Below are 23,447 nucleotides of genomic sequence, written 5' to 3' on the forward strand. Positions count from 1 at the left end.
AGAAATCTAGTATTTTAAAAATGTGATACTATTTCCTTTATTCACTGTGGGCCAGTGAACTATATCATGAAATGTTTGGTCTAAGAAGGATTGTGTGGATTAAAATGTAGCTATGAATCTCTATCTGTGTAGCTTATCTATCTAGTTACATAATCTACCTAGTATAATACATATATATGTATATATACTGTGTAAGGAAAGTGTGCTTCTGATGTGCCTTTTCTGTGGCATATTTCTTTAATTTGAAATTTTTTTTACTTCAAAATTTTTTAACGATTTTATTTATTTATGTGACTGATCACAAGTAGGCAGAGAGGCAGGCAGAGAGAGAGAGGGAGAAGCTTAGCTCCCACTGATCAGAGAGCCCAGTGCAGGGCTTGATCCCAGGACCCTGAGATCATGACCTGAGCTGAAGACAGAGGCTTAACCCACTGAGCCACCCAGGCGCACCATTACTTATTTTATTTTCCTCACAACCAGTATTATTCTTTATTTGCTTTTTATACTCACCCTACTTCCTCCTGCATAAACACTCAGAATTTAAGGTTTGTAAGCAGAAAACTTACTGGTCTTGTTCACTGCTGAACAAGAAGTACCTGGATAGTGTTGGACAAATGGATGCTCAATGACTATTTGTTAATCCAAGAATGAGTACATTTAAATATGAGATTGATCTTTCTGAGATAGCTGTTACCCAGTGGATCTAAGGAATTGGTTTAGATAGACTGGTTCTCCCAACGTGGAAGTCCTCTTGAAGCTGCCTAGTTTTGATGAGATTATCCTTCCTGGACAGAGTAAAACCACTGTTTGGTTTTGGGGTTAGTAATGACTGCAAAGAAACCTGTAATCTAGATTTCAAAGTTCAGTTGTAGGAGAGTTACATATATATTTGAGATTTTATCTTTGATATAGGGAATATCAAGTGGTTCATAGAACAGGACCAAGTTAACTGGACACATGGGAACTAAATTCTAGAACACAGAATTATTAAAAACATATTCCAAAGAAATATTTTACAAGGAATTTTAATATTTTTATTTTGATTAAAATATCTAATTCAAAAAAGGTGCTGTTTGTAAAAGGTCTGAAATGCTTACAATTTTAATGATAGAAGAAATAGATGTGAGTCAGTCTCCCTGGGACCTGACCTTCTTCTTGACTATGTTAGGACCATTTTTGAAACTTCCATTGGTTTCCTTAGAATACTAGGGAATTATGAATAAAGATATGGTTATGTTACTAAACAATGCTCCTATGACTTAAAAATTAACCTGAGTGTCTAACCTGCAATCCAATAGTTAGATGGAGAATTTAAATCATTGATTATAATTTCGAACAGAAATTGGAATATATCATTTGGTATAATCAGTGAAAATTTCTTTTCACATTTTCACACAACATGGGTTCCAAGTAACAAATGTAATATGTGAAACTCAAATCAATGAAATGTTTATTGGGCTCTTAACCAATAAGGTTCCAAGGTTCTCAGAAAATACTAGTAGTAGATTGTTGAGTTCATAAAACAACAACTAAACATATTCATAAGACCAGGTAGTTTGAAAAGTGAGTCATCAAAAAAGCCCAGCCCTTTACTATTTATGTACTATTAAGAAAGAATGTTCTTTCCCCCTCCCCTACCGCCGCAAAAAGATTTTCGTTTCCATTTGGTCCATGGTTTGGGCAAAAGTTCCAGGGTGGTTAAAAAGCTGCCTAGTCTGGGCGCCTGGGTGGCCCGATGGGTTAAGCATCTGCCTTTGGCTCAGGATTGAGCCCCCACTTGGGGCTCCCTGCTCAGTGGGGAGCCTGATTCTCCTTCTCCCTCTGCTACTCCCCCTGCTTGTGCTCTCTAGCACTCCCTCTTTCTCTCTCAAATAAATCAAAAAGGGGGCGGAGGAGTGGCCTAGTGGCTGTAAGGAGAGCCTCAGGCAGAAGCCCTGGCATCAGGGGTTTGCCAGAGGGGCCCCTTAAAGGCTGCTGGGCTCCGGAGGCTCCTAGTCATGCTTGAGGGTGAGCCTTTCGAAGACCAACCAGCCCAGCCTAGCCTAGCCTGCAGGCCAGCCTGTCTCTGAGGTTAAACTGGTGGTCGCCATGTTCTTGATGAGGTTCACCTCTTGACCTAGGAAGTGATTCTTTAGAAAGTCACAGAGAACCAAGGGCCCGCAGGTCCCAAAGGACCTGGTCCGGGTTCTTCTCCAGAACAGCCGCGGCTTCCGTGGTGTGCAGGGTTTTACCCCACTCATCTTCGGACCGCTTCTGCACTACCGGAAAGGGGACGGAGCAGCAGCAGCAGCAGCGCCCAACACGCTGGTTTTATGTCTTCAGGAGACTCTTGGGCCCTCTCGCTTCTCTTCAGCGGACTGGGCAGAAGTGGCCCATGCCCTCCGGAGCCACATCATCCTGGTCGAGAGAGAAGCCCCGAGAAAGGTAGGTGTGTAGGAGGCGTGTAGACGCATGTTGAGCAGGCGGCTGACGGCAGCGTCCACCTCTTTGGAATAATTCTGTCCAATCTGGAAGCTGCTAACGGTTGACTGGCAATAAGGAGCAAAGCTTTAAAAAACTGTGTTGGTTGATTTTGGGGACAGGGGGTGGCTGAGAAGATGGCTCCCGAAGTTGCTACTGGAAAAGAGGTTAAAGGGTGGCCAGAGGCTGTAGTAAATGGCGGCCAAACACTGTTGAAGAGATGGATCCGCAGGCGGCAGGGTACACTGCCAAGAAAAAATGTTAGAATTTGGGAGTTTAATCAATTTGCATTTGATTAAGCCCATTAACTCTTTCGTATTATTAAGGTATTATTTTAGTCTGCGAATGCATTTTTGGAAGCTACAGTGGATTTTTAGATTGGTGCAAAAAAGCCACCAAATGATTACCTGGGAGATACAATAGACTTCTCAAGTCGTGTGTCTTGAACATCGTGACTGACTGTGAAATCTGGGTCCAGACGCATGTTGTCGACAGACTTCATCATAAAGCAAAGCAGAGAATTCATGTTATGTGTTTTATCTAGGTCATTTTCATGCTTCTGATTTGAAATTAGAAAAGAAGTCTCCACTGTGTAAGTGGCCATACTATTTACTATACTAAAGGTAGAGCTAAATTTCAGGAAATCAATGAGGAATTTCTAATAGAAATTCTAATAGAAAATCTGTTAACCAGAAAGTATTTATTGAGTGCTTTATCAGAGTATACAGTGGGAAGAGCTAATTATATGTTTGGGAGTATCTGGTTGGGAGATATAGAGATGGAAAGCTTTGGAAGAGAACTCAGAAAAAGTTAAGAGGGGCACCTGGATGGTTCAGTCGTTAAGCGTCTGCCTTTGCCTCAGGTCTTGATTCCAGGGACCTGGGACGGAGCCCCGCATCAGGCTCTCTGCTCAGCAGGCGGAAGCCTGCTTCTCCTTCTCCCATTCCCCCTGCTGTATTCTCTCTCTCGCTGTGTCTTTCTCTGTCAAATAAATAAATAAAATCGGAAAAAAAAAAGTGTAAGAAATGATGCTAACTTTAAGAAACCTAACATCTAGTTGAAGAGACTAGATTAATAAATATGAAAAATTAGTGAATAATGTTAAGGCTTGAATTCTGGGATACTCATTAATAATATTATAGGAATGTACAGTAAAGATAAATCATTATCAATACCAAAAGAAAGATTAGTAAAGAAGGTAATATTTGCAGCTTTGTATTTGAGCTTTGAAAGAGTTATAGAATTAAGACAGATAGAAGGGAAAGCATTGTGGCCCAGAAAACCAAAATGATTTATGATGACCTGAATGCATCAATGAACAAAGCATATTTTTGAGAGTGAGAAAGAAGGACTTTATACTCAGTAATGGTGATTAATATTTGTGGATAGGTAGAATAAGGCCAGATTACTTATATTCTTGAAACTTGGCCATTAGAGAGAGACATGATGATGAAAATTATGGTGTTATTGCGGATTTCTTCTTTGATATAGTCAACAAATATTTATTGAGCATCTACTATATGCAAAGTACTGTGCTAAGCACTGGGAGAATAATGGTGAACCCAAACCAATTCTTGTCCAACATCATGAAATTGTATTCTAGCAAAAAGGCTAGACTTTGAACAAGTAGCTATACAATTGATTAATTATGACTATAATTAGTTCTACAAAGAGCATAATACAGGGTATCTAGTCTGGAACAGGGGTGTGGTGTTAGGGATGTTTGCCTTAAGAAGTGATGTTTGAGTTGAATTAAAGGAGTAGAGAGGACTGAACAAAGGGGAAGGAGGATAAGCAGAAGTTGATAGAGGAGACAATACATGTCAAGGTCAATAGATAGGGGGAAGCCTACCATGTTTGAAGAACTGCAAGATCAGTGTGACTAGACTACAGAAATAGAAAACAATATAGAATGGTCCAAGATGAGGTTAGAGAGGTAGGAGGACAAGATCATGCAGACCTCGTAGGGTACTGGGTTTTGAACAAAATGTGGTGAAAAGCTATTGAAAGATTTTTAAGCAAGAGAGTGGCATGTTTGGCTTTACATTTTTAGAAGATGATTCTGCGTGTACTACGGATTGGAGGAAGGGTGGGTAAGGGAAACTTGTAATGAAGCTGAAATAATAGATAAGAGATGGTGGTGGTTTGGACTAAAGTGGTTGTAGTGAAAATGGAGGGACACGAATTAGGTGTTTATGAGGCAAAACTGATCACATAAACAAAATGAGGAAAGTAGTCTTTATTTATTTATTTTTTAAAAATATTTTATTTATTTATTTGACACAGAGAGAGAGATCACAAGTAGGCAGAGAGGCAGGCAGAGAGAGGGAGGGAAGCAGGCTCCCTGCTGAGCAGAGAGCCCAATGCAGGGCTTGATCCCAGGACCCTGAGATCATGACCTGAGCCGAAGGCTGAGGCCCAACCCACTGAGCCACCCAGGTGCCTCTTATTTATTTATTTTTAAAGTAGGCTCCGTGTTCAATGTGGGGCTTGAACTCACAACCCCGAGAATAAGAGTGCTCTAACGACTAAGGCAGTGAGGTGCCCCAGACAAAAGTGGTATTTAGAGAAATGTTCACTGTCATCAGTTTTCAGGTGGGCCAGAGTGGGCCTAGTATGGATATAGGGAAGCCTTGGAGACTGTTGCAGTAATCTGAGAAGGTGATGAGAATTGAAACTGGGAATGGAGAAAAACAGACATATTTAGAAACATTCCAATAGGGCAATATAGGATTTTTTGACTCAAAAATTTTAACCCTAAATGATTTTAGTGGCCTTAGTAGCTAGAAGAAGGAATTAAGACAAGGATAAAAGTGTTGAGTTTGTGGTTTGATAGTTATATAGGCAGGTACAGGAGTATGATTCTATTTGGGAAGGCATCAGTAGAGATTTGTGATTGGATTAAAGTTGTATAATATGTGTGAAGTCTGCCAAAGGCACATTATAGAGAGTAGAGAATAGTAAGTCAGGGTACTGATTCTGACATTGGTAGAAGTAAGCAGGTGTCTCCCATGGGTTAGCTTACATCTGGAAACAGTTGTGCTCAGTAATTCCTTTTTGAAGGCAATTTAGATTTTACTGTTTAGTGTGTGTATCAGTTTAAGAAGAATCCTCCCCAAAATGTCTGTAATTTGCCCCATTTAAAAATGTTACATTGAAATAAGTAGAGAAAGAGAGGAGAAACTAGTTGGGAAGTGTTCATACAATTTTAGAAGTAATTGGAATTTAAGTAATGCATCATAAACATTTAATTAAAAATGATTACCAAGTAATCCAGTACATGCTCAAGTTCATAGTCCTTTCTTTTAGAAAAAATGTTAGCTTATTCTTTCATTCTGTAAATATTTATTGAGAGCTTACATGTTTGGTACTGTTCTTGCTCCTACTGATTTTACTTCTGATTATGGAAGCTACATTTATTTATATTTTAATTTCAATTTTTTAAGCAAAAAATTGAGCTTGAGCTCATGACTCTGAGATCAAGTCTTGTGTTCTACCAGCTGAGCCAGCCAAGTACCCCTGGAATCTACATTTTAAAGGAATGAAATAGTCAATAAACAAAATAGAAGAAAATAATCAAATACTTATAAGTGCTGTGATAAATAAAACAGGGTAATGGAGCTTACTTTTGTTTGGGTGGTCAGCCAAGGCTTACTTGAGGAAGTGGTGTTCAAAATGGCAAATGAAAGCATACTTACGCTAAGTCTATGAAGAGGTGCATATACTTGTCTGGTTGTTTACATAAGATTAATGATCCTATTTAGGTTTAATAGCAACAAAAACTTTGACATAATCTCTTTTGAGATCGAGAAAAAGATTAAGATTGGGACACCTTGGTAGCCCAGTCAGTTAAGCGTCTGACTCTTGGGTCAGGTCATGATCCCATGGGTCATGATTTCACGGGTGTGAGATTGAGCTCCGAGTTGGGCTACAGGCTCAGAGCAGAGTCTGCTTGAAGATTCTTTCCCTCTGCCCCTCTCTCTGCTTGCATGCACTCTCTGACTCAAATAAATAAATAAAATCTTTGAAAAAAAAAGAAAAAGATTAAGATCATTTTCTATTTCAATGTATTATGAGTTTTTTAACTTATTGAAGTTATCAAGTATAAGTTTTCCTTTCAAGATATTTCTTAACTGCCTATATCATAGTTTTGAGAAGTCTTGTTTTCTAATTATGTGTGCTTAATGTAGGTTTGGGAATTGACACTCTGATTTGAATCTGTTGTTTAACAGTTTCAATCAATTTTTTAAAAACAGGCATGCATACACATGCTTTTAAGAAGTTAAAAGTTCTAGTCATTTTGACAAGTGTAAGGTGACATCTCATTGTGGTTTTGATTTGTGTTTCTCTGACGATTAGTGATGTTGAGCATCTCTTTATGTGTCTGTTGGCCTTCTGGATAACTTTGGAAAAATGTCTATTCTGGTCTCCTGCCTCAAAAAATTAAAAATAGAAAAAATAGAAATAACGTATGATCCAGTAATTCCACTACTGGGCATTTGCCCAGAGAAGATGTAAACACTAATTTGAAAAGATACACATACCCCTATTGCAGCATTGTTTATAATAGCCAAGATATGAAAGCAACCCAAAAGTTCATAAATAGATGAGTGAATAAAGGTGATGTGGTATACATACACTGGAATATTATTCGGCCATAAAAAAGATGAGAGCTTGCCTTTTGCAACAACATGGATGGAATTTGGAGGTTTTATGCTAAGTGAAATAAGTTAGAGAAAGATAAATACCATATGATGTCATTTATATGTGGAGTCTAAAAAACAAAACAAATGAATAAACAAAAATAAAAACCAGATTTTTAAATGCAAAGCACAAACTGGTGGTTGACAGAGGGGTGGAAGATGGAGGAATGGGTGAAATAGATAAAGGGGATTAAGAGGTACAAATTTCCAGTTATAAAATATCACAGAGATGAAAAGTACAGCATAGGGAATATAGTCAATAATGTTGTAATAATGTTGTTCAGAGACAGGTGGCGACTATACTTGTGGGAAGTACTGAGTAATGTAGGGAATTGTTGAATCTCTAATTTGTACACTTGAAACTAATGAACTAATATTACACTGTATGTTCTACTTCAAATATATATATATATTAAATAAATAAAAAGTAAAAAGTTGCACAGAGACATATGGTAAAAACTGGGCTCCCGTTCCCTGAGTTTCTCTAACCAGATGTAACTAGCAGTTTCTTGAGGTTTGGAAACTGTTCTAAAATTAAAATTGAAATTACCTTGCTTATAAGAAAGTTCCTCAAATTATAGTTAGGAACATTTTTCTGCTGTTTCACAACTTTGTCTCAAATGTAATGGTAAATATATGCCAAGATTGGATTTAAACATAAATCGTTAAGGGCCTCAATTGTTGAGGATATCTTTGGTAAAAAGCTAGGCTTCAGTGAGTTCATATTGTTTATTCTTTTTGAATTCGTATTTCAGAGACTTAAAGGAAATTTATGGACAGCCTTCCTCCAAAAGGTATTTATTTATGCCTCAAGGGATCTCAGGAACATTGTTGTGAACACAGGGAGTTCACAATTATGGTTTAGTTTGTAAGCAGTCTCCCTCACAACCTCATGTACTTGACCAGCTTTCAAAGTGCCAAGGTAAAGTTAGTGATTCTCTACTGACCTTGAATCAGCTGATCTCTAAACTTTAGCTTAAACCATCATCAGTAGCCTTCTTGTCCACTTCCAAACACTTAGGAATCGTTGAAAAATTTCAGGACAGGTCATGGAATCAAACGAAGATGCTGTTTGATCCCTCCCCTCTGTCCAGTGGACTCCTGCAACCACAAGAGAAGCCACAGCAGAGGTCTGATGTCCAGTCGGTCTCTTCTTCCATTAGCAGATTAGTGGTTGATGTGTCTGTTCTACTGACATCTCCTGAATTCTATTTGTCCTTGATAACTTTGTCAGAGTTTAAGTTAGATTCACATATTCTGTGAAGCTGTCAGCTTCTCTGTATCCTAAAGGTAGCGCCTCAGTTCAGATCCTTCGTCTTGAAGTAACTGTGGCTGCCAAAGGCAAATTCCACAGCAGCAGTAGCACAGAGCATTCCCTGGCAGAGTGGAGACAGAGCATTAGGCAGTTAGGTGAATAAATAAATGTCTTTGGTTTTCCCGATCGCATATTATAAAGAAAACTTCGAACATCAACTATATTGTTAACCAGTGCCTAAATTGGGGAACAAACCAAGGATGCAAGCAACCATTTCTTTCTCATCCATTACAATTACTCTGACTCTTCTAGAACTGACAAGGAAAGAGAGGCGAGAAGAGAAGAAACCTTATTGTATTAGACACTGTGCTGGGTGCTTTACATACATTGTCTTATTTAATCTTCAGGAAAACTTCGTAGTTTATGTTAGCCTCATTTTTCAGAGCCAGGAACTGAGGCTTGGAACGTTACTTAAAGCAAGTAAAGAAAGGAAGGGACAAAAGGAGGAATGAATAGCCATAAAATCAGGGCCAGGATATTACTTATATTTAAACAAACAAAAACTCATTAGAGAATTTTATTATTGATTTCTCTGTCTTAATAGTTAAGAAAAGCTTCATGTTAGTAAAACTTTAGCACTTTGAATTCATAAATTGTCAGTTTGTTTAAGGGAAAAAACAGTGCATTCGACAGAAAAAAAAACCAATATCTTCCAAATGAATTGAATATTTCATTTTGCATTCAGTTGCTATGGTATCTTATAGGTATAATTTATAAATTACATAAACTTTACACATTTAGAAATTAAATCTATATATAATTTTAGCACTTGTATTTCTTAATAGAAATTACCCATTTTTATGTGTGACAAAAGTTTCCAGCTTTATTGAGATATAATTGACAAATAAAAATTGTGTATATTTAATGTGTACAACATGATGATTTAAACCATATATACTGTGAAGTAATTATCACAATCAAGTTAATTAACACATCCATAACCTTACATAGTCACATTTCTTTTTTTTTTTTTGCATCTGTGTGGTGAGAACAGTTAAGATCTACTCTCTTAGCAAACTTCCAGGTATATAATACAGCATTACTAACTATACTCACCATGGTATACATCAGATTCCCAGAGCTTGTTCATCTTAAACTGAAAGTTTCTACCTTTTGACTGACATCCTGATTTTCCTGACCCCAAGCCCCTTGAAACCACTGTTCTACTCTTTGTTTCAATGAGTTTGACTTTTTTAGATTCCACATATAAGTGAGATCGTATTACTATTTGTCTTGCTGTGTCTCGCTTATTTCATTTAGCATAATGCCCTCAGGGTTCATCCATGTTGTCACAATTGATAGGATTTCCTTCTTTTTTTATGCTGAATAATATTCCATTAGATACATATATCACATTTTCTATATCCATTTATCTGTCCATAAGGTTGTTTCATACCTTGGTTATTGTTAATATTACTACAGTGAACGTGGGAGTACAGATACCCCTTCAAGATCCCGATTTCATTTCCTTTGGATATATATACCCAGAAGTGGAATTGCTGGACCATATCCTATTTTTTAAATTTTTTTTGAGGAACCTCCATACTGTTTTCCATAGCAGTTGTACCAGTGTACATTCCCACTAACAGTGCACAAGGATTCCCTTTTCTCCACACCTGTGTCCAAACTGATTTCCTTTATTATTTTTTTAAGATTTGATTAATTAATTAATTAATTAATTTATTTATTTGACAGAGAGAGAGAGAGAGAGAGAGAGAATGAGAGAGGGAACACAAGGAGGGGGAATGAGAAAGGGAGAAGCAGGCTTCCCACTGAGCAGGGAGTCTGATGTGGGGCTCCATCCCAGGACCCCGAGATCGTGACCCAGGCCGAAGGCAGATACTTAACAACTGAGTCATCCAGGCGCCCCGCCTTTGTTTTTGACAATAGCCATCTTATAGGGTGAGGTAATAGCTTATCGTGGTTTTGATTTGCATTTTCCTGATAATTAGTGGTACTGAGTACCTTTCCATGTACCTGTTGGCGGTTTGTATGTCTTCTTTGGAAAAATGTCTATTTAGGATATTTGCCCTTTTAAAAATTGTGCTATTAGTTTTTTTGCTATTGAGTTGTAGGAATTCCTTATATAGTTTGGATATTAGCCCCTTAACAGATATATGGTTTGCAAATATTTTCTCCTATTGTATAGGTTACTTTCATTTTGCTGGTTATTACCTTTCCTGTACAGATGCTTTCTGGTTTGATGTAGTCCTTCTTGTTTGTTTTTGTTTCATTGCCTGTGTATGTGTGATATTTTTATCTTTAATTTCATGGAAAGAAAATGGGCATGGAATTATATTTGTCATATATGGTCTTATGACTGTACAAACATATTAACCGTAATGTTAAATAAGTGACAGTTTTGTTTTTGCTTTATGTCGAAGTATGTGAGGAGAGGTGGCTTTGATGATCAAAAGAAAGTTGAAATTAACATAACCCACATTTGTCACTCAAGCATTGCTTGAGTCAAATATATACTAAGATTTATTTTTTTTAACCCCTCTAAGCCTCTGAATTTAAACACACACTTGAATTCATGCTTCTGCATGCTCTGCAGAAGAACTGAGCAGGCTATATTGCTGCAGTTTGACATTGCCTAACTGTATGGAAGGCAGCTTGATACTGGACAAAATTGTGAAGTAAGGGACGTTTGTAACTTGGGTTTTAATAATAGATCCTCTTTGTTCTGAGACTTTTCTCTTCACAGTCGTTTTCTGTTTCCACACACTTATTCCTCCTTAAAGATGTCCAATTCTTTCTTGTCTTCTCCAATTTTATACTATTAACTTTTGCTCTGGGGATAAGATTAGAAGAAACTAATTCCCGAGACGAAAATGACTGATACGGTAATAATTCTTAAAAGAGTGTAGATCAAAGGAATAAAAATTGTTTTGTTTAACAAACATTAATTCACTGTTCTGTGTGTTTTATAAATTTTAACTTGTTTAATTCTCACAATAACCTATTAGGTAGGTTTTTAATTGTGAAGTGTCAGGTGATCCGTAAGGGAGAGCTTGGGAAGCAATTGATCCTTTTATCTTTGAAATCATTTCACGAAATGAAATTCTATTTGTATGGCCTGCCTCGTTTGTTACTCTCATGATAGTAATCATGAACCAAGGCAAATCAAGCACAAAATCTTATGGTCAGTCTTGTTCTCTGTGGGGCAGTGATGATAGAGCCAATGATTAGATTAAATTGGACCTTCATGACAGGAGTTTTATGGGCTCATACTATAAGTAGAAATGTTCACATCTAAGTTTAAAAAGTTTTGCAGAGATTGCTAATTGAAATTTTACTATTGTTGTAATTGAGATGTAAGTTAATTTTTTGTTATGTGTAATGTTACTGACCTTTTATGTTTATTATTTTAAAATGTTAAGAAGTTTATTTTTTGACCTTTGGAGTATCTTATTATAATTCCAATTTTAAAATGAATTATCCGTAAACAATAATAGCTTTCAGTTTTTAAAAATACATCTTCTGTGGGGCGCCTGGGTGGCTCAGTGGGTTAAAGCCTCTGCCTTCGGATCAGGTCATGATCTCAGGATCCTGGGATGGAGCCCCACATCGGTTTCTCTGCTCAGCAGGGAGCCTGCTTCCCCCCTCTCTCTCTGCCTGCTTGTCATCTCTGTCTGTCAAATAAATAAATAAAATCTTAAAAAAAAATACATCTTCTGATGAGCACTGCAACTGATGCTGTTCCATGCAACTGATGAATTACTGAACTCTAATGATATTCTCTATGTTGGCTACTTGAATTTAAATAAAAAAAATAAAAACACGTCTTCTTAGAGAAGCTCTTCTTCATAAGAATGAGAATGAATCATATTTTTTTGCAGTAGTGCTATACAGGAGTATAAATATGTTCTAAGGATATCATAAATTGTTTTTTATTTTAGTTACTTAACACTTTAATGTGTGACAGTATTTAAATGTGAAATACATTGTCATTTTAACTACTGAATGATGATAATCTATTAGGAATCTCTAAAAATCCCTTCTAAATATGGGAAAGAATTAAAGGATTATAATTCATACAATATTCATTTTAATTGAATTTCTGCTTAGCTTTTTAGAATATGTGAAAGAATCACCAAGAAATATTTTGTGAACAAGGAAGGCAACAAAGAGGAAAAAGTAATAACAATAGTAGATTGATTTTAAGAAGTATCAAATTTCAATTTTAATTGTAGTCATTGTTTAATTTTCTCAAGTCTTACATGTTGAATTAACTGATAGCAAGTTTGTCCACTCTGAAACTTAATATTTGTGTAGTAATTCCAGTTGTCATTTGATTTCTTAACTGCTAATTTCTCAAAGCAGTCTTTGGAGAGGGGCACATGGTGGTGCAACCGAGTCTTGGTTTCAGCTCAGGTCCTGATCGTGGCGTTGTGAGATCCAGCCCTTTACTGGGCTCTGTGCTCAGCATGGAGTCTGCTTAAGATTCTTTCTCCCTCTGCCCCATTCCCTTCTACCCACCTCCCCCATCTCTAAAATCAATCAATCAATCAATCAATCAATCTTTTTAAAAAAGGAAGTCTTTGAAGAAATAGTACAACATTTTGATTAAGGTCAATACACACAGGCCTGTTAGTAATTATCAAACTGTACTACATTAATGGTAGAATTAAGTCAGACCAAAAAAATATTGCAACTCAATTTATCCTTGCTCATTTAAATGGTTAAGTCATAGTCTGTGAAACATTTTGTTGCTACTGTCACATTTATACCCCTAGGCAACTAAACTTCCCAGGATAAGGGGTACAAGGGACAAGGATACAGTTCTAGGATAAACTAACTGTACACACTGAAAAGAGTTCAGCCTTCCTTATGAACATTGTTTAAATTCAGAAAGTCAGTCATCTGTCTTGAAACCTCATTTTGGGGGTGCCTGGGTGGCTCAGTGGGTTAAAGCCTCTGCCTTCAGCTCGGGTCATGATCCCGAGTCCTGAGATCGAGTCCCACATCGGGCTCTCTGCTTAGTGGGGAGCCTGCTTCCTCCTCTCTCTGCCTGCCTCTCTGCCTACTTGTGATCTGTCTCTCTATCAAATAAATAAATAAAATCTTTAAAAAAAAAACAAAAAAACCTCATTTTGTGCTCAAGAGATGTAGTTCTAGAACTAGTTTTTGCTGTATTGATGCTTGTGCATTCTCTTTTACAACAATCTCAGGTTTAGGGTGTATTGTGAGTTAGTGAGTACCTATATAGTTACGGCTAAGCCTTTTATTTAATGAGAAAGACTACTCTTTAAGCTAACGGTTTGAAAGTACACATACCCTAAAAATTATTCTTAAATTTTAAACATATATAAAATAGCCAATTGTGCTGTTTCTTCTGCAACTTGACTAAGTGTTCATTTTCTGTTGTACAATGAGTAGGAAAAAAGTCAGTAATATTGACAGACTTCCTAATGAGGCCCAAAGAGCCAGAATACATTTAAAATATTGAGAGAGAATCCCATACTAGTTTTTAGACCAAAGAATAAAAGAGGGGTTGGTTGACAAACTACCCAGAAATAGAAACCATGTTAAAGGTGATGTTTTGGCTGTTAGGCTTTCTTCAGGCCATAATATATAAAACTAACATTTTTATATTTCTTCTTTTGCCCAAGGAAGCCCTCAAAGACAGAATGCTGCCTTTAACCTTATTTTATATTCCACAGAGTATTTTAAAGACTAGAAAAATATTGCTCGGGCAAAAATGATTGGGGCTCTGAAAGATCAGAAAAAAATCTATCATTTTTTTTAAAAATAAGCAGACACTGAGAACTTCATCCACGAAGTTATTCCAAATTCAGTGTTCTAGCCAGGGACTTTTGTAGTAAATAAATAAGATTGACCTAGAGTTCACCATATTTTTGGATCAGAGTGTTTCTTTTAGATTGGTTTACTTGAAACTTTACCTACATTTCTATAATAGTTTTATTTATATTTGAATTTTAAGTCAAATATTGAATTCTAAAATGATTTTAATTTAGACTACTGAGTTTTTCAATACAGTTTACTTACTTTTTCATAATAGTCTGACAATATTAAGTCATATGAAGATATTTCTAGAAATTATTAAAATCACAATATTTTATATTTGTCATTGAATTTTGTTTATAGAATTTTAAAAACAAATTAAACACTTGTAAAAAATTAAAATGACAGAAATCAAAGCATTGGGTTGCCTGGGTGGCTCAGTTGTTAACTGTCTGCCTTCGGCTTAGCTCATGATCCCAGGATTCTGGGATCGAGCCCTACGTCCGGCTTCCCGCTCAGCGGGAAGCCTTCTTCTCCCTCTCCTATTCCCCCTGCATCTGTTCCCTCTCTCGCTGTGTCTCTTTGTCATATTAATAAATAAAGTCTTTAAAAAAAAGAAATCAAAGCATTAATTCTAAGAAATACTAATAAGTAGGTCCTCATAACTTTGTATTTGTCTAGTGAGCAGGTATACATCCTCTGAATAAAAATCTTTATCTTGGATAGATATGGCCCAGGTGTATGCATGGATTTTGATATTCAGTGAGGAATTCAGGACAGTGCTCTAAAAAACTAGATGGCTGCCAAAATCACCAACTGTGTTGGTCATTTGTGAATATCTAAAAAAAGGAAGAAATACCTATTACAGTTTAAAGAAAGGGAATTGCAAAAAAGAGAGGCACTATTGATTACTAAAAGCTGATTCTGAATGACGGGTTTTGCACATATTATCTCATTTATTCCTCACAGCCTCATAAAACTTAAACAGCTGAGCTGTTATTATACAGCTAGAAAGTATCACATCCAGCACTGGGGTATTTATTCTCAATGCCTGCTTTCTCTACACAACACATAGTTACCTCATAAATATATACCAGGTAATATTCATTCATTAATTTGATGGGAGCAACAACTTTATAACCAGTTTGCTATTTAATTCTGTGGAATGTATTAATGTAGATTTCATGCCATATTTTTAAATACAGTTGTAGACTTTTTTAAAATTTAAATTTCTGTCTTAAAGTTTATTTTGGGCTTCATTTTTATGATTTTCAGTGCTGATATTTTATAATATTGATGAACTTCAATTTATCATATATTTTACTGGGATAAAATGTCTAAATGTAGCCCAAATGACTAAGTAAAATTGTAAGTTCTTATGCAATGAAGAAACCATTCAGAAACTTGGATAGTGTGTTAGAAGTTGCGTATTTTGATGATGGTAATTTTTGTCTCTTGTTAATTAACTTTTTTAGTATTTAGTGAAGTTCTTTTGAAACTGCCAAATAATTCATCATATCTTCATTTTAAAAAATATTTTGTTATTATTTATTTATTTATAGTGGAGGTTGGGGGAGAGGCAGAGGGAGAAGTAGAGAGAATCTCCAGCTGACTCCACAGTAAGTGCTGAACCCCTACACGGGGCTTAATCCCATGACCCTGAGATCATCACCTGAGTGGAGAGCAGGAGTTGGACCCTCAACCAGCTGAGCCACCTGGACCACCCCTTGACATATTTTATATTTCATTCACTAATAATAAACCAAGTCAGTGGATGGATTTAATACCAAGTTAGATTTTCAAATGATTTGTAATGACTGGGGGGTCTTGTGTTATTTTTCACTGTCATAGTATCTAAAGAGCAGTACAAAGTTCATGTCAGGCATGTATGTCTTAGTAGTTTACTCCTTATATCATCTAAAGGTGATTTACTGATCAAACCCACCAGAGGATAGAAAATGTTTTCTCACTGCTTGGGTTTAAAGCCCTTGATGAAATTAACTGTTTCTACCCAGCCGTAGAGCACTCTACTAAGAATGTGTGGTGTGTAAAAAAAGTTACGTTACTTTCTGGGGATGATTGCGTAGTGGACATCTTGGAGGATAGATTAGTTAACTTTAAATGTGTCTTAATGATGGGACCAAGGTGGAGAGGCATTTTCATTTTCAGTGATGTTTGATGAACAGATCATTAGATATGTTTTCAATTCTTTGGGTCAAAGCCAAATGACCAACACAGGGCTGATATTCAGAACTCATCATCTGTCTACTTTTGCAAATAGTGCAAACAATACTTGGAGTAGTTACAACATTCTATCTTTGTGGTCACAGTCCATGACTAAATGTGCCATATGTTTATTTGTTTTTGCTTAAAACTTAAAAATGAACTAAAAATTTTGCTTGGAAATTGTAAGTAATTTTTGTAATAAAATCTAACATGGACATTATAAAGAATTCAAAAATAAGAGATTGGAATAAGTAGCTTAGAGTCACACTGCCAACAAAAATTATAATGAATAGTTTCCTAGTGATAAGTTCTATATATGACAACCCTGACTGATTCAATAGATCCTAAGACTATGTAAGTGATAACTACAAGAGGATCATGAGCCAACTTTGTAAACACCTTTTTAAATGGCTTTTTTCTCATGGCAAGTGTAGTTGTACTTGTAGGAAAAAACAAAAATGTATTTGTTAGTATGCACAAATACTTTTTTAATTAGAAGAAAATTATTTTTTTAAGATTTTATTTTATTATTTATTTGACTGACAGAGATCACAAGTAGGCAGAGAGGCAGGCAGAGAGAGAGAGAGAGAGAGAAGGAAGCAGGCTCCCTGCTGAGCAGAGAGCCTGATGCGGGGCTCCATCCCAGGACACTGGGATCATGACCTGAGCCACCCAGGCACCCCTAGAAGAAAATTATTAAATTGGTACTATTTAAAAATATTTAAGTATTGCTTTTAGGAAATTAGTTTGTCCATGAATGCTTATCTTCAATCATCCCTTTCACTCTGGATAGTTTGATAATTTGGTAAGAGAAGGGAAATAAAGCATACTGTGCGTATTAAACCACCTGTCAGATTTATTTTCAAACTTTGTTTTCCTCCCTAGGAAGGACTTCAGCTCATGATTATTGAATGAATACAAAAGAATCATCTAGTAAGTATGGACTTCTAGGGTCCTATTAGATTATTATCTGAATTGGTCTTATGATTGAGTCCAGACTGAGTTGCTGATTTTCCAATCCATAGTTCAGTTTTCTTTTCCTGTAAAGACAGTCCGAGCCCATTATGTGTATGTGTATCTTGACATTTTCATTTTATTTTTAAAAGTAGAGAATTCCCCATTTTCTTTATTTAACTAAAAATTCATAATGAAAATTAAAGCCAGATATAGCATGGCTAAAGAAAGTGCTCATTTTCCAAAAATGAAACAGAAAGGAGCGAAAGACCCCAACAGTTTGGTAACTGTCTATAGTACTGAGACATTGTGACAAATATCTGTTCCTCAAGATATGCTCCCAGGCCCCCCAACCCAATCTCCAGTGACTGTGTGAACCTGTGGAGGCCAGGTAGAAGTGGGAATGAGGATATTTTATTTGAAGAGCAAATTAAGTAGGTCTAAACAGTGAAGCAGTGCTCTGAGGAATTGGTGAAGGCTTTTGCATGAAGAAGCAGCAAGGAAAAAATATGAAATGCATAAAAACTCTGCACAGCAGTTTTAGAGCTTTGATAAAATATAAAATGTCTTTAACCCCTTTGCTGTTCTTGCAAACGCCTGCAATTCAAGAATTTTATTATTCTGGGGCTAACGTAGTTTAAACCTCAATAACTGAATGTTTCCTTTGGGATACCTTCAGGCAAACTATATATTGATTTTCTCCGAATGCACTGTATTTTTCATTAGTACCAAGGTTTGGTGGATATCTAGTCATTTGTTCACCAAATTCCTCTGAAAATTAAAATGGACTATTCCATTTTGGCTGTGGAGTCTTCAGAGCATGGACATTAATTTTTTTCTGTTGGACACTACCAGGATACACTGTTTTGACATTCATCTTGTCCAGGCCATATGATACCAAATCACCTTTTAACCTGATCTACCATTTTGCTCTAAATACCATTCCCTACTTGCCTCTGGGGTTTGATGGCACATTTGACATTGCCAAGATCAAAATATTTTTCTGACTTATTTATTTTTAAACTATAAAGTTGCAGATTTGCCTACGTAATGCAAGTAAAGTAAGATCCAGATCATCCTTTTATTCGAATTATCCAGGAAATGTAGTTTTAAAAAAGGCATTCTTCTTGAAGTGGCTCAGTATTCATTGTTTCTTCTGTTGGTAGAAACTGAGTCTATGAGATAGGTGATACAATTTCACAGTTGGAAGTAGAATTACTGAAGTAATTTTGGTGTACCTTCAGTCTTACCCATTATGAACCACTTCTGTTTTCCTGAGTGAGGGGATCCCCAGCCTTTCTTAAAGCCTTTCTTAAAGCCTATGCTGCTCAGCAGGTCAGATTTATATATTTGAGGTCATATATTAAAGGAAGCTTATTACTTATTTTGTCTTATACTTCTTGGTACCCAGCACAGTTTTGACTCAACTAGCCACCCCCAAATATATATAGTTTGAATAATTGATACGTTTTTTGGCGTATACATCTAAATCATGTAGTTGGCCAGTGAGTGAGAAATCTAAGCCTCCTGAATTCATATATCAACATAGGTTTGTGGTTATTATTTAAGTTTCATGATAACCTTCTGAAGTAGGTGCATATTAATGTACCAGATTTACAAATGAGGAAACTGATAAAATTGTGTGCTGTGTTCTGATTATAAATTCTTAATGCTTCTAGAGGAACTGAGGTATATTATTTGGAAATGTCAAGTATCAGCTATGACAGGAATAATTCCGGGAATCTAGGAAAGGCTCAGTGCAGACATATACTTGCTGTTTCATATTTACTATGATGCATCCTCAATTTTGAATTTCCGATTTCAAAATTTTGGAATTTTGAATGCCTTCTGTGAATAGATCACTATTCTAGGCATGGAGGATTCAAGGATGAACCTATACAGGAAAGGCCCTTGTTTTTATAGAATTTACATCCAGTCAGGGAGAATGGCAGTCAGCACAAAAAGAAACAAACGAACAAGGTAATTTCAGGTAATGGATAATGCTTTGAAGATAGTGAGACAGGGTGATGTACAAAGAGGGACTGAGGGACACAGAGTTGGGCTGGGACTGGTGAGAGCTGCTTTTAATTGGTTGATCCTTTACTGAGGAAGTGAAATTTGTGTTTGGTTTTCAGTGATGTAAAGAAGCTAGCCATGTGGACATCTGGAAGCAGGGAAACAAGTGAAGTGACCCCACTGTGGTAATGAGCTTGATGTGTGTGGGCAATAGGAAGAAGGCAAGTGTGGCCAGAGAATAGGGTGCAAGGTGACAGCATCATTAGTATGAGATGAAGTCCTTTATCCTCACTTAATCAAATTCATAATTTGGCTGTAATGATGTGACTTCAGGATTCGGAATTTAAAACTTTTAGGTCAATCAGTGTTCACCTATAAGATAAGATTTTGGATCAAATATCCTTTTATAAGAATTAATGTGAGAAGGAGATAAAAAATTCAACTTAAAGTTACAGGAAAAAATCCATTTAATGAAGTATTGAGCACTTCTGTGTATCAGACTCTGAGCTAGGTAGAGGTAGGTGTATGAATAAGGCATAATCCTGCCATTAAGGAAGTTCCTGAGAGGTAGAATGCAGGTTAAAACGATTACTTCTCAGTCAGATATATGAAAAATCAATCAAACTCAGAAGTTATCCTTGTATCTGAAACTGCACTTAAGTATCTGCTCAATTGCAATTAGCTTTTCTTCTCTGTTGTCCACTGTGTTGGTTTGAAATCAAGTTTAAATTTAAGCAAAGTAAATTATACATTGTGGGTGCTTATTAACTAGTCATTTATTAGTTTTATTAACAAAACCTGAGAGATTAAATATGTCCTATTTGTATCAATTACTACATCCGTGCTGTAATCATAACAGAAGGTAAGGTAATAATGTAGAATTTTTAATCCATTTCTTTTTTTAAAAAAGATTTTATTTATTTATTTGATGGGAGATCACAAGTAGGCAGAGAGGCAGGCAGAGAGAGAGAGATGGAGGGAGGCAGGCTCCCTGCTGAGCAGAGAGCCCAATGCGAGGCTCAATCCCAGGACCCTGAGATCATGACCTGACCCGAAGGCAGCGGCTTAACCCACTGAGCCACCCAGGCGCTCCTTAATCCGTTTCATAAAATGATTTCCACATATCCTGTCAGTTGCAATGGCATATATTTTGTTTTTAAAATCTGACTGTAATTATTCTAAATTTTCTTCTGAATTTCTAGAACTGATTAGTTTTAGGACAAATGTGGGTTGACACATTAGTAGAGCCCCTTAATTTTTTTCTTCTTTTTGTTTAAAAAACAAGTAATAAATCCCATGAAAAAGAAAAAAAAATACAGGAATTTATAAAAAGTCAACATCTGGATAAACTGACCCTCCTCTCCAATTCCAAACCACAGAAGGTCACCAGAAATAGTTTGGTATATATCTTAAAGTTTTTTTCCTACTTCTACCCCTTCCTTCTCCATAGACAGGCTTTGCTTAATTTTCTGTTTATGTGAATAAATCATACTCTGCGTGTTCTGTGACTCATTTAGCAGCCTATTACCAATATATTTTCAAGTTAATATGCATAGATTTTTAAAAAATATTTTATTTATTTACTTGTCAGAGAGCACAAAGGGGGAGAGGCGGACAGAGGGGAAAGCAGGATTCTCACCGAGCAAAGAGCTGGATAAAGGATTCGATTCCAGATCCCTGGGATCATGACCTAAGCCATAGGCAGACGCTTAACTGACTGGGCCACCAAGGCACCCCAAAACACATAGATTTATACCATTCTCTTAGGATGGCATAGATTTCCATAGAATGAATACCTCATAATGTATTATTATTTTTTGCCTTTTAAGATTGTTTATGTTATAAACAGTCAGCATCCAGACAAGAGTAGAGAATAAAGTAATAATATTAGTAAACACCTGTGTCCATAGCACACAGCTCCATCATGTATTTAGCAAAATGTCTCTTGATGGGAATATGTATTATTGCTAGATCTTAAGTATTAGAAACAATGTTGCAATGAATAGCATATTTGAACACCTAAAATTTATGCAGGTGTACAAACTAGTTATGAAAAGTCAATGCCTAGAAGTGGAATGGTTGGAACAAAGGGCATATGCATTTGAAAATTTGAGAGACTCAGCAAAATTTTCTTAAAAAATGGTTGTGCTTACATTACCATTAACCATCAACAATGGATGCACATGAGGTCCCTTCTTGAACATGGTATACTTACATAATAAGGAATGAAAAACAACAGAATTTTAATGTAAAAGGACAATTTTTAGAAAAATTATATTAAACTTCTAAAGTGATACTATTAAACTCAGAACTACTCAGCTGTTTTACTTTTGTAACTTTATTATCAGTCAGTGCCTCAAGTTGATGTCTGCTAGCTCCTAAGTTCAGATTTTTTTTTTACAGAGATAGAAATATTCTGAAATGAGCAAATAAATTTAATTCCAAAGGTTTGCTGCCTATAGTTTGCATTTGCATATTTTGTTAGCACCTACTATTGTATCTGCACTCTGTGAAGTGTTTTGTTTTTTTTTTTAAGATTTTATTTATTTATTTGACACACAGAGATCACAAGCAGGCAGAGAGGCAGGCAGAGAGAGGGGGGAAGCAGGTTCCCTGCCAAGCAGAGAGCCCGATGCGGGGCTCGATCTCAGGATCCTGAGACCATGACCTAAGCCTAAGGCAGAGGCTTAACCCTCTGAGCCACCCAGGCGCCCCAAGTATTTTTATGTGGTATTACTATGCAATATAAGAGATAGCAAACAGGATTTTTCTTAACTATTATAATTGGAATAATTTCAGTCTAGCCTTTTAACGTCTAGGCACTGGGTGAAAAATCTTTCCCTTGGTCATAATTCTTTTTTTCAGAAATTCCAGCTTCTATTTCATTTCCCTAATCAATAGAAATGTTGAATTTAGTCGAACACACAAATTTGTATTTCAAACTCAGCAAATTAGAATCAAATTTCAACTCATTTTTTAAAAAATTTCAACTGATTTTATTTTTAAAAATATTTATTTATTTGACAGAGAGACATAGTGAGAGAGGGAACAAAAGCAGGGGAGTGGGAGAGAGAGAAGCAGGCTTCCCGCTGAGCAGGGAGCTCAATGTGGGGCTGGATCCCAGGACCCTGGAATCATAACCTGAGCAAAAGACAGATGCTTAAGGACTGAGCCACCCAGGCACCCCAAAAATTTTAACTGATTTTAAAATACATTTGCTTACTGAGGAATGCTCTAAAAAATGAGTATGTATCATTCACGTATCATGTATCACTGATACTCATGTATCACTCATGACATATGTGTCATGTTAAGAAACTATATTAAACAAAAATAACTATAAATTTTAAAATTAGGCAGTTTAAAGTGAAGAGAGGCCTATTTTTAGAGCATTTAAGAGTCAACTCTTCTTCGGTTGTTTTCAAGGAAGATAGAAAGGATAAGGATTTATTAAATGAATTTATCATCTCAAATCCACAAACGTTTATTGAGCTCTGCATATGTGGTACTGTGTTAGGTATTGTTGAATTCAATAATAAATGAGACCTGTCCCCTACAATTCAAGGAGCTTACACTTCAGTCAGAAGATAGACTTTGGTCTCTCTTCTAGGTTGATAACAGTTACATATTTTTCTGCAGTTTTCTAACTAAGATAAAAAGTTATAACGTTGATTGGATCAATGCTTAGATGAAGACAAACTACTTATGATTCCTATCTTGCACTTTCTTTCCATTGGAAGCCTTCTGTTAGAATCAGGAAGCTTTTTCTTTTCAGAGTAACATGAGGTCCAGACTAACATAAATTGTTCACTAATTAATTCTTTTATGGACTTAGGTACTTCTGATTATGAGGAGAGTGTGTTCACTGCGAGAAAAGCAGAGGCATGGAGATTATGCATATTCTGGGGAATCATCAGAAGATTGAGTGGATATCTACGAAATTTGGAGCTTATGATTTATAGTTTTTTTGTTGTTAAAACAGGTATAATTATCCTCACCTGCTTACAGAAACTGTGAGGATTGGT

Source organism: Lontra canadensis, unplaced genomic scaffold, assembly GCF_010015895.1.
Source record: "Lontra canadensis isolate GAN:19392208 unplaced genomic scaffold, GSC_riverotter_1.0 scaffold4, whole genome shotgun sequence".
Classification (NCBI taxonomy): Eukaryota; Metazoa; Chordata; class Mammalia; order Carnivora; family Mustelidae; genus Lontra; species Lontra canadensis.